Source organism: Aotus nancymaae, unplaced genomic scaffold, assembly GCF_030222135.1.
Source record: "Aotus nancymaae isolate 86718 unplaced genomic scaffold, 86718_ANA_hifiasm-v0.15.2.pri h1tg000016l, whole genome shotgun sequence".
NCBI classification, from domain to species: domain Eukaryota; kingdom Metazoa; phylum Chordata; class Mammalia; order Primates; family Aotidae; genus Aotus; species Aotus nancymaae.
In genome coordinates, this window is record NW_026988428.1 from 36019271 (window position 1) to 36031185 (window position 11915).

Here is an 11915-nt window from a genome sequence, read left to right on the forward strand (position 1 = left end):
AGCCTGACCAACCTGTTGGATGATGTGGTGCTCCTGCCCCTCCCCCCGCAGCATGCAGGGCTCCCTCCCCACAGGCATCTGCCTTGCTTAGGGGGCTGGTCCACAGCCACCCTCCACCCCCAACAAAGCAGGCCTAGCTTTGGGGAGGGGGTCAAGGCTGGGCTGGCTGGGTGGGTTAGGGGTGGGGAGTTGGCAAAAGAAAGGCCCATTCAAGGAGGAAAGAGAGAAGGGAGAGCGCCTCACCACAGACCTCACTGCATACCTGAAGGCTGACGTATCTGGGCTCACATACTTCTGGAAAAGATGAGGCAAGCGTAGGCCTTGAGCTCCCGAGTGTAGGGCAGCTGTCCTGGGCATCGTGCCAGCCTGGCACTGGAAAACAGCACTTAGTATTATTTTCTAGCTGCCAAAGAGTCTCCCTGGCTTATCTTCCCCTTCCTTCTACCCCTCTCCCTTCCTCCCTTCCTTCCTTCACTTTAGCATTTACTGAGGACCTACTAGGTACATGCCACTGTCTCAGAGGCTGGGAGGACATAGATGGTCAAGGTCAAGCACTCTCAGCTTTGGAAGTGTGAGACCTGGGTTCAAGACTCAGCGGGGCTGCTCGCCACTCCGGTGACCTCGGGCATGTGACTTGACTTTTGTCTTCATTTGTAAAGTGGGGATGAAAACACCCACATCACAGGAAGTAGATAAAGCATTTGGTGGAGGACAAGGGACAAAGTTGGCCCCAATAAATGGTGCTGCCTTCTGGGTGCTGAGTCTAGCAGGGGTGATGGCTATGGCCGATTCAGCTCTGCTCCGAGGTAATGAGAATCCCTGCCTCCCTCAGGCTCTTTCCTTCCCTCTCTTCCTTCTTCTCTGCCTCCTTTGACCTCTTTTACATCATCTGTGAAGTAGAAATACAAAAGACACCATTTTGCCCCCAGGGAGCCTCTGACAGGGCAGCAGGGGCCCACCCAGGCCAGGGCACCCCCTATCTTCCCATAGTTCCTGAGACCCCACTCTTCTACCCGCAGGGGGTTACCAGTGGGTAACCCTGATGGTCCTGATGCTCTGGCCCTGGTGGCTGGCTCTGCATGTCTTTCCTGGACCTGGCTTACCCCTGCTCTGGGTGGCAGGGGCCAGAGCAGAGAGAGGAGCATGTCTGGGAGAGTCACAGAAGGTCAGAGATGGAAGGGGTAGCAGCCCTCTGCTGGGCCCAGAGGAAGAGAGAGCCCCTGATGGGGAGAACCACTTGCTAGGACCTGGGCCTCCACCTCCCAGGGCAGACCTTTCTCACATACTGGGCACTTCTGACTCACAAGGGCACAGGACCCTGTCCGGGGGCCACGGGTCCATCCTGAGCCTGATCGCAGGATCTGGTGCTGGGTACGGTGGCAAGGCACTGCCGGGTGACTGAGGTGCACTGCCCTCCCCACCCTGCACCCACTTTCATGGCCACCTCGGCCTCCCACCGTCTTCACTCTGGCCTGGTATCCGAATGGCATGTGGTCAAGCACAGCACCTTGCCCCTCACCCTGTCACCCCTGTGTGCTCTGTGGGGAAGGGAGGGGGCAGCAGTGGCATCTGTGCTCTGCCAAGGCCAGAAAAACAGCAGATACTATCAGGTATGTCTCAGATGCTTTGCATGAATTAGCTCCTGGATCCTCCTGACAAACCCTATTGAGGTGGATGCTTCAATTCTCATCACTCCAGTTGACAGAGGAGGAGGCACAGAGGGCTTGAGTGCCCAGGCTAAGCCACACGATTATGATGGAACCTGGACAGTTGGACTGAGGAGCTCTTTCATCCTAGCCTCTAAGTTTTAGGACCCCGAGAAAGGGTAGCTGCTGAGAGAAGGAAGCTGCCTTCTTACGGTCCGGGGCGAAGTTTAGGGCAGCACTGCCACCTAATTCTCTTGGAGCCGAATGCCTGTGCGTGACTTAAATCTATTTCTTGCTTCCTTCCTCTGGCCTCAGTCAGCCCCTGAGAGTTGACAGGTGGTGGTTAATTGCCAAGTCCCTGGCTCCTAGGGCTGGCTTTGCAGGGCTTGCCTCTGGGGCCCCACATCAGGGGGCTTTCCTTGTAGATGTGTTCGCCTTCCTGGAAGAATGAAGGGCATGCTAGCCTGGGGCCCTGGCCTGGGGGAGGTATGTGGGGCCTGCCTGCTGCTTCCTTTCCGGCTCCCGTGGGTGCAGTTGGTGAAGATGTCTCTGACTGTCACTGTTCTGGCTGCCAAACAGGAACAGCCACAAAAAGCCCCAAATAAACAAAACTCCACAAACAGCCCAGCCCCGCCTCCTCCCTCTCCCCTCCTCATCCCTCATCTCCTTTCCTCCCCAGCACACCTGTGATCCTCCCCACAACCCCCACTTGAGGTGGATGCTTTAATTCTCATCACTCCAATTGATAGAGGAGGAGGCGCAGAGGGCTGGAGCGCCCAGGCTAAGCCACGTGATTGTGATGGATGGGAGCCTGGACAGTTGGAGTGAGGAGCTCTATTCCTTCTACTCCAGAACTGGCATCCTGGGGGTCCTGGTCCAGGCCGCTGTCTCTGAGCAGGGCTCTCTGTCCTGGCCAGTGCCAATCTCCACCCTCACTGAGGACCTGACATCACTTCTCTCCTCAACCACCTGGGGGCTTGGACCCCCACCCAGGGAAGCAGGAGGCCTGGTGGGAGTTAGGAAGTGGGAGATGGAAAGCAGGGGAAGGTTTCTGTCTCTCTAAGGATGTTTAGGTACCCAAGCAGTTGCCAACTCCCTCCTGGATGTACAAACAAACCAACCTGCTTGGGGCTTCAGGTGAGGATGGGCTCAGACAACCCCAGCTAGAAAGAACACCTGGGCATCCTGTACCCTCTGGGATTCAGGAGCCCTGCCCTTCATGTTCTCACATGGACCAGGGACAGGAATCTGCGTCTCGCTTCCCTGACTCTTGAGTCTATCCCCTTTGCCCCGGTCCCCTGTCACTGGTGACAGGACCAATCCGGATGATCCAGGAGGCAGAGAAAGAGCAGAGGAGGGGCAGGGCTGTCCAGAGGTGAGGAGCGGGGAAAGGCAGGGCTGTCCGGAGGTGAGGAGCAGGGAAAGGCAGGGCTGTCCGGAGGTGAGGAGCGGGGAAATTGTCCGGAGGTGAGGAGCGGGGAAGGGCAGGGCTGTCCAGAGGTGAGGAGCGGGGAAAGGCAGGGCTGTCCAGAGGTGAGGAGCAGGGGAAGGGCAGGGCTGTCCAGAGGTGAGGAGCGGGGAAAGGCAGGGCTGTCCGGAGGTGAGGAGCGGGGAAAGGCAGGGCTGTCCGGAGGTGAGGAGCGGGGAAATTGTCCGGAGGTGAGGAGCAGGGAAAGGCAGGGCTGTCCAGAGGTGAGGAGCAGGGAAAGGCAGGGCTGTCCAGAGGTGAGGAGCGGGGAAAGGCAGGGCTGTCCAGAGGTGAGGAGCGGGGAAAGGCAGGGCTGTCCAGAGATGAGCAGTGGGGAAGGGCAGGGCTGTCCAGAGGTGAGGAGCGGGGAAAGGCAGGGCTGTCCGGAGATGAGGAGCGGGGAAAGGCAGGGCTGTCCAGAGGTGAGGAGCGGGGAAAGGCAGGGCTGTCTGGAGGTGAGTACGCGGGAAGAGGCTTGGGCTGGGCTGCCAGAGCCTCCTGGAACTGGTCCTGAAGTGAGGGGGCGTTTTCTTGTTTTTTCCTCTCTCCTCTTCCCATTTCCTTCTCCACGTCACTCCCTCCCAACCTGTGATCAGTCTCCCTGGCATTCTCATCCACCTCCTCTGCGTTTTCCATTGTCTTGTGCTCTCTCTCTTATCTCACCGTCTGCCTGTCCCTCTCGGAGTTGCCTGCCCACTCAGAGTCCTGGCCTTCAGCTCTTCCTTTTGGCCCTGGGTGAGGGCAGAGGCCACTGGGTTTGTGCCCCTGCAGCCCAGCTGGATGTCCTTATGAGAATGGTATCCCTGTGTCAGAGTTTCAGCGCCTCCTCTCTGCCCTGCTGCCCATTTGGCCTGAGGCCTCCTGGTCTGTGGAGCAGCAGGTCTCTGGAGATGTTGGATAGCAAGACATCATTGTTGGCTGAATGTTCCAGTGGGCACATCCTAGCCTGGCTTGGGCTCTGGGGCAGGATGTGACTCTTGGGGAGACAGACAGGGACTCTCTGGGCAGGGGAGCCAGCAAAGGGTTTGGAATCTACAGGGGAAAATCTTCGTATCACTGCAGGACGCAATGGGAAGGAGAGCCACTCCTCCGAGAAGCCTTCCCAGGGGAGCCTGCTCAGCTCCTGTCGGTCTTTCATCTCTCCTAAATGCGAGTCCCCCTCTATGGTCGTGATCTGTCAGTGCCATCTCCCTCAGGAAGTCAGCAACTCCTGGCCTTTTTTCTCTGGATATTCCCTTTGAGCAGGGCTGGTCCAGGGGCTGGTCCTGGGAGTGGGCTCACCTAGGCTGGGGACTGAGGTTCTTTGGCAGACTCTAACTTTGGTTAGAAGTTCTTTTTTTTTTTTTTTGAAACAGGGTTTTACTCTGTCACCCAGGCAACCTCCACCTCCTGGGTTCAAGCAATCCTCCTGCCTCAGCCTCCCGAGTAGCTGGGATTACAGGTGCATGCCACCATGCCTGGCTAACTTTTGTATTTTTTGGTAGAGATGGGGTTTTACTATGTTGACTAGGCTGGTCTTGAACTCCTGACCTCAAGCAATCCACCCACCTTGGCCTCCCACAGTGCCGGGATTATAGGTATGAGCCACTGCGCCTTGCCTGTGGTCAGAATTTCTGAGGGTCCCAGAGCTGGGGATTGGGGACCGAAGTGTAGGTGTGGGAAGGGTCAAGAAAGGAGAAGTAACAGCCAAGATGGAGAAATGAAGCCTCCTCCCCATACCAGGCAGGCTATGGAGACTTGGAAGAGGCACTGGCCCAGATGAGGGTATCTAACATGCCTTCCCAGATGGGGACAGTGAGCTCAGGCCTGAAGGAAGAGCGGGAGCTATCCAGGCAGGGGAGGGGAAGGGTATTTCAGGCTGGCCAGCCTTATAAGCTGCAGATGTGAGAAATTGTTTGTGTGGGATTTTGACAAAGAATGACAACTGAATGAATGAATGACCACTCCAGCTGGTGTTACTGGAGTGCCAGAGGTACTGGAGAGCTCAGAGGAGCAGTGACTTCCTTGGGGTCCCACGGAGGCTGCGATCAAGGCATGTCCTTTCCGGTCACAGTATCCTTCAGTGTTCTCTGTGGTTCTGGGGATGGAAGATTCCTTGGAATGTCAAACCCAATCCTTCTTCCTTGCTGTGTCTCACCTCCACCATGCCTTTTTTCTCTTCACAGCCCTGCCCATTCTCCCACCCCATGACCCTACCACACTGGCCACCTTTCCCTGCACTGCTGAGCGGTGCCAGGTGACTGTTTGAACAGCGCAGATACAGAACAATTCCACCATCACATGTGGTCCTATCGGACAGTGCTGATCTGTAAAGCAGGCATCTGAGATGGGCCAGGAGGCTGCAGATTCCTGGAGGCTGTGAAAGGGTTCAAGATTGTCCAGCAGGCAGCACGGGATGTGGCAGGAGCACTGGACCTGGACTTAGGAGACCTGGTTTCTGGTCTGGGGCTCTGCCATTCACCAGCTGTGTGGCTTGGGGCCAAATGCTTGGCCTCCCTGGGCCTCGATGGCCTGTAAAATTAGGTTGTACCGGATACTCTTTTTTCTTTTTTCCAGTTTAGTTCAACAAATGTTCCTCAAACTATTGTGAACCCTCTTGCTCTGCCGGGTACTTAGCTTCCAGTGCAATCCACAGTCCCTGGCCAAGCAGCATGCTGGGAGGTTGGGCAGGTTCGGGTGTTCTGTAATGAGGCCAGGCCTCTGGAGCCGGGGAGAGGTGGCACAGGCTAATTACACTTTCCCGTCTTCACAGCGCTCAGCCCAATTTGTAATTATTTATTGTTGGTGTTTACATGTTTGCGTCTGCCTCCTCTGCATATCTCTGTGGGCACAGGGATGTGTGGAGGCTTTGTTTCTCTAGTGTCTCAATGCCTGGCACAGTGCCTGGCATGCATCAGAGCTGCTTGATAACTATTTCTTTCTGGAATGAGTAAAAGGCCATCCTTCCTCCCAGGGCCCTTGTTACACTGGATTTTGACACAGGGTACAACAGCAAGAGCTTCGGGATGCTGTAGAGCGACAGAGCCCAGGCGGGATGTGGGAGCAAGTCGGGGGGGTGTCCCCCATCTCTGGAAGCCAGCTCTGGGGCCCCTGCCCCACCCTTGCTAGCTGTACTGGGCTCACTGGGATAAGTCCCAGGTTGACCCTGGGTCCTCTGCCCAGAGGGGTCAGGCAGACCACTGCCATTCGACTCTGAGGCCTGGCATCCTGCTCCTTCAGCTTCTGGCCCAGAGTCTGGCCATGGCCAAATGCCTTGGATGGGTGAGAAGATTAGGGTCCCTCTTGCAAAGCAAAGAAACAGAAGGAAACCTCCCCAAGATGGCAGAGGCCCTAGCAGGCCTAGCATTTTATTAGACATGCACATGGGGTAGAGTGGGGACCAAGTCATAGGCCCCCCAGGTCCCTCTCCGTAGAGTTGGGATGCGGGGATGAAGCACGTGTGGGTTGGTCGGTTTCTTCTGGTCCGGGTGTAGGGCAGCCCCAGCCTTCCTGGGGAACCCTCGACCCTGCCCTGCTGTGTGGGTGCTTGGTTCATGCCAGTGGCATTTCGGCACGGCTGCCAGGCCTGCTTCTGGGTGGAGAGGAGCAGGAAGGAGGATTACACAAAGGGAAACTGGCAGGGGAGCCCCACTTCCTCCAGCTGCTCACGCCTCACAGGGAGGGCTGAGGGCGGCACAGACTGCCTTGGTTCCCTGGGAAGCACCATGTCCTTGCATCTGTGTCCTCTCCCAGGAGGAGAGGCCAGGTCCCAGCAACAGGGGTCCTGTCGTGCTCACACTCCATGCCACCCATTGTGCCTGGCTGTATGTGACCCAGGAGGGAGGTTCCTACAGCCCTCATTTCTTAGGCCTCAGACAAACACTCAGGATCTCCCCTCCGTCCCTCTATCTCTGGGCTTCACACCGGGCCTTAGCCACCTCTGCCTGCTTCCTCCCTGCACAAAGCCCCCTTGCTTGTCCTTTGAGCAAGACAGCTCTCAAAAGCAGCCTCCCCCATAGCAAGGGCTGCGTTGTTCACTGTTCTATTGCCACCGGCACGTGGCAGGTATGCAGTAAACAGTTGTTCAGTTAAGACACAGCATGTCCTCTATTATTAGCACTTTCTCTATGACTCTCTTAGGCAAGGGTCTCTTCCCTTCCTCCCCCATTAGACCGGGCTGGGGACCCTGTTTCTCCTGCTCCTAGTCTCCCATGCCTGGAATCCTGGTCACTGCAGAAACCGGCCAATCTTCCTTACCTCTGCTATTTGGGCATTTCTGAGTCTCTACTGGGTGCCTATCCGTGTGCTGAGCACTGGGGCAAATATAAAGATAAGTGAGGCAGCGTTGTGATGGGTGTTCACCCCACAATTCTGGATGCGCCTCTGTCCCTGAGACCAGCAATTTCTGAGCTCTGGAGTCTTTTTCCATCCAGCCCTGCCTCCGGGCCAGCTGCTCGGCTGCTTGCAGCCTCCTCACCCTTCCACCCCTGACACTGTACACAGCTATTTAGGAGGTGTCTTCCTCCCTGGGGCTGCTTTCAGAAAAGAACAAAGAGGGACTGCAAGGCTGGGGAGTGGCAGGGCATCTGGAGACGCTTATTTGTAAGTCCAACTTGCTCCCCTGAGCTTCAACTGCTGGCTTTATCTGGACTGATAATAGACCGAAACCATAGTCTGCTCCCTTTTGAGCGATCTGTGAGCCTGCCAGGGTGGCAGCGACCCAGGGTGGCGCTGGGCACTGCTCCAGCTGACGCAGGGTGTGGAGCCACCAGCCTGCAGGCTGCCTGCCATGCAGGGACGTTTCGTCCATCCAGGGGTCCTCAGTGCCTTCCCAGGAGGCTCAGGACATATCTGGAGAAGGGCAGCTTCGTCAGTTGTGGTGTGTGGTATTTCCAGCAGTGAGCACAGTGCCTGGCATATAGTAGGAGCTCCGTGGCTGAACGTTATGCATTCAGCATCTATTTATCAGAGTCCTATGATGTGCAGGAAGCTGTGTTTCCCCATCCCCATGCTTCTATATGCTTCCTCCAGCACCTGTTGGGGATATCTTGATGAAGCGAGAGGTGGGGAGTCTCCAAGGCAGTTGGTCTGTGAAGGTCCAGTGGGGGCCAGCCCTGTCCACCGTGTCTCAGGAGGAAGCATCAGTGCCTAGGAGAACAGCAAGTGCTTGCTCACGTGACCAATGCCATCTCCCCAGCACCAGCAGGCAGGCCTGGGGCTTCTGCACCCTCATTTTCCAGAAGAATGGGGTTTTCACCCAGATGTTCCACATCATCCTTCAGCACTCAGAGTGCCGTGGCCACCCTGGCAGGCTCAGATCACTCAAAAGGGAGCAGACTATGGTTTCAGTCTATCATCGGGCCAGATGAAGGCAGCAGCTGAAGCTCAGGGGAGCTAGTTGGACTTACAAATAAGCGTCTCCAGATGCCTGGCCACTCCCCGGCCTTGCAGTCCCTCTGTTGGGTGGGATAAGAGCTGGGTTTGGTCTGGGGAAGGGCAGCAAGTGGAGATGAGGTGAGGAGCAGAGGGAGGGGGGCAGACTGGGCCAGTGGGTGCAGGTGGGCTCAGGACCGGACCCCGGGCTTGGGGTCCTGCATGACGCAGGGTGGGCTGGTGGGAATCCAATGACCTCAGCTCCTCTCTGAGCAGCCACTGGCTACTTCCTGAGAGGGCAAGCAGTGCCGGGCGGGATCGGGGCTAATGACTGTTTTCTAGCAGGCGATTCCTCTATGTGGGGTTTATCTGCCTGGGTCATCGTTCTGCAGTCTGCACTTCCCAGAGTAATAGCAGCCTGGTTTGGGGCCTCCTGCCTGCCCTGATCTTGGGGCCCTGCAAACAGATGGCAGTAGATGAGGGAGAGGAGGGCAGGAACCGACAGGAGAAGCACCCCTGCCCCCTGCGCCCGTGCCGGGTCACCGCAGCTGTGTGTCCTCAGCTCAGGGTGGCTCCCCTCACCTCAGGGCTCATCGCCACCCAGACCCAGGGAACCCCATGGACACCAGCACCCCCCAGTCCTTACAACTGTCAACCCTTGCCCAAGCCCACACGGACCCTCACTGGCCTCAGGGGTCCCTCCCAACCCCTTCCTACCACAAGCTTCTCCAAAGGCATCCAGTTTACAGTTGAAGGTACTGAGGCTCTGAGAGCTTAAATGACTTGTCCCAGTGTAGCCAGAATTATAGCCTCCCAAAGATGTCCACATCCTAATCCCCAGAACGTGTGAGCATGTTCCCTTACATGGCAGAAGGGACTTTGCAAATGGGATTGAGGATCTCGTGGTGCAGAGATTAACCTGATTATGTGTGTGGGCCCAGTGTTGTCAAGAGGGTCCTTTCAACTGGACGAGGGAGGCAGGAGATGAGGCAGCATGAGGAAGATGGGCGGGAGACCAGGAACGTGGACAACTATGGGAATCTGGAAAAGGCAGGAAAATGTGCTCCCCTGTGGAGTCTCCAGAGGGAACGCAGCCCCACCACACCTTGATTTCAGCCTAGTGAGACTGTTTTGGATTTCTGGCCTCCAGAGCTGCAGTGGTAAGATTTATTTAGAGACAGGGCCTCACTCTGTTGCCCAGGCTGGAGTGTAGTGGTGAGAGCTCGGTTCACTGCAGTCTCCACCTCCTGGGTTCAAGCGATTCTCACGCCTCAGCCTCCTGAGTAGCTGGGACTACAGGCATGCACCACCATACCTGGCTAAGTTTTGTATTTTTAGTAGAGATGGGGTTTCACCACGTTACCCAGGCTGGTCTTGAACGCCTGACCTCAAGTGATCTGCCCACCTCAGCCTCCCAAAGTGCTGGGATTACAGGCATGAGCCACTGCACCCGGCCAGTAAGATTAATTTACATAAAGAAATACAATTGTGTTGCGTGAAGTCCCTAGGTTCATGGAAATCTGTGACAGCAGCTGCGGGAAGCTAATCCTGCCAGCTGGTAAGTGGTGGAGCTAGACGTTGAACCCAGAGCGAAGGGCTGGGTTTCAGGCTGCTCCCTTGGCCTGGTGGCTGTGCCCACCACTTTCTCCGCCTCTCTTCCCACTCACTGCCTGTGTTTTCTGAACGGCAGCTCCACAGCTTGGTGGGGAAAAGCCTTCTGGTGAGAATGGGAGAGAGATTCAACTCAGGGCCAGGGGCTGGGTTTCAGCTGCTTTCCTCTCCACTCCTCCGACTGCAGCCTTCCCCTTCCTGTCCCTCTCCCATAGTGAGGGGCAGAGAAACATGCCTACAGCAGCCGCTTTCTTGGGAGTTTATGTGGGGGACAGGTCTGTGCTGGCCGTCAGGGCTGGGGGTGTGAAGGGCACTGCAACAGCACAGCTGATACGACGTCTGCCCAGGTACATCCAGCTGCTTCCACACTTCGCTGGGTTTTTCCTTCCTGGCTGCTGCGTCATTTGAAGCAGGGGTGGGTGGGATGCGGGGGTGTCTTTGGGTCTCTCCTCGGGGGCCCCTGAGGCTCTGTGTGTCTATCTCAGGGTAGGGGGTGTCTGGGTGCCTGGTGTGGGGAGGATCCGAGGGCCCTGCCCCTGTGGTATGTGTGTATTGGGGGGTGTCTCAGACACTGTGTGCCTCTCTGGGCAACGTGTCTCTCTGCATGTGAGTGTGGAAATGTGAGCATGCGAGTATGCCTGCTGCTCATGGCCCTGCTGTGTGCCTGTGTATGTGTGTGAATTTGTTATGACTGTAAGTGTGTGAACATGTGTTCCTGTGCCCATATGTGAATGTGTGTGAGCACATACGTGGGTCCTCACTCATTCCTCTGTGTGAACACATGAGTGTGCAAATGTGATGTCTGCTTGTGCTCCTGTGACTGTAGGAACACATGGGAGCGTATGTGGGCTCACATCCTGCATGTGAATGTGTGTGGACCTGTGAGCATGTGAGTGTGCAGACACACCCACTCATGCCCCCATGTGTGGCTGTGGGAGTGTGCAAGTGCGTGTGTCTATAGATGTCCTTGTGTGGGTGAGTGTTGGCACATGTCTGCTTCCTCCCCGTGTGTGTGTGTGTGTGAGTGCGTGGCTGGGGGAGCGCCACCCCCCCAGCCAGCCAGCATTGCCTCACCCCGGTGACACAGCTGCTAATGACTGTTTGTCATTGTCTGTGCGGTGGTGGCATCACCTGCACTAATGACAGTCTCCCCTGCCTAATGACCTGGCTCCTGCCCCATTATTTAGGAGCCTCAGGATCACTGGTCCTGTGACCAGAGAGATGTTGACCAGCTCAAAACATTTCCCATTGGGGCATTAGGGGGTGGGGAAGTCATAAATCCCACTCCTCCCTGACAGCCCTTGGGGTACCTGTGTGGGCTGGAATTTCAGCGGGCTGATGGCATCCTGGGTGGGAAGCCCCAGGCCTGGCCCTGCCCTCTGTCTCTGGCAGAGCTGGGCGGCTGCTGCCCCTCCCCACAGGTGCCCCTAGACCCTGGCAGACAGATGCACATCAGATCCCAAAGACAGGTCTCTGCCTTTCCACCATGAAACCCCAGGATTCCTCACCTCTGTGAATGGAGATGTCCCTTCTGAGCAGGGCTCTCTGTGCCCAGGAGGCTCTGGTCTGCAGTTGACCCTGGTGAGCGAGGGGGTCTGGAGCAGCCAGTGAACCATAGGCTCCAGAGCAGGCTGCCTGCATGGAGGCCACTGCGAAGCCTTAACCAGTCAAGCTGTCAATATTTTTTTTATGATGAACATTGAATTAAAATAGCCTCTGGATTCTGGAGGAGAGCTGCCCCCTTTCTGTGAGCCCACAGCCACAGCCTCTTGTTCATATTCTCTTCTAGCTTTCAATCTGCTCCCTCCTATTGATGTTCCCCACTTATAGGCAGGCCT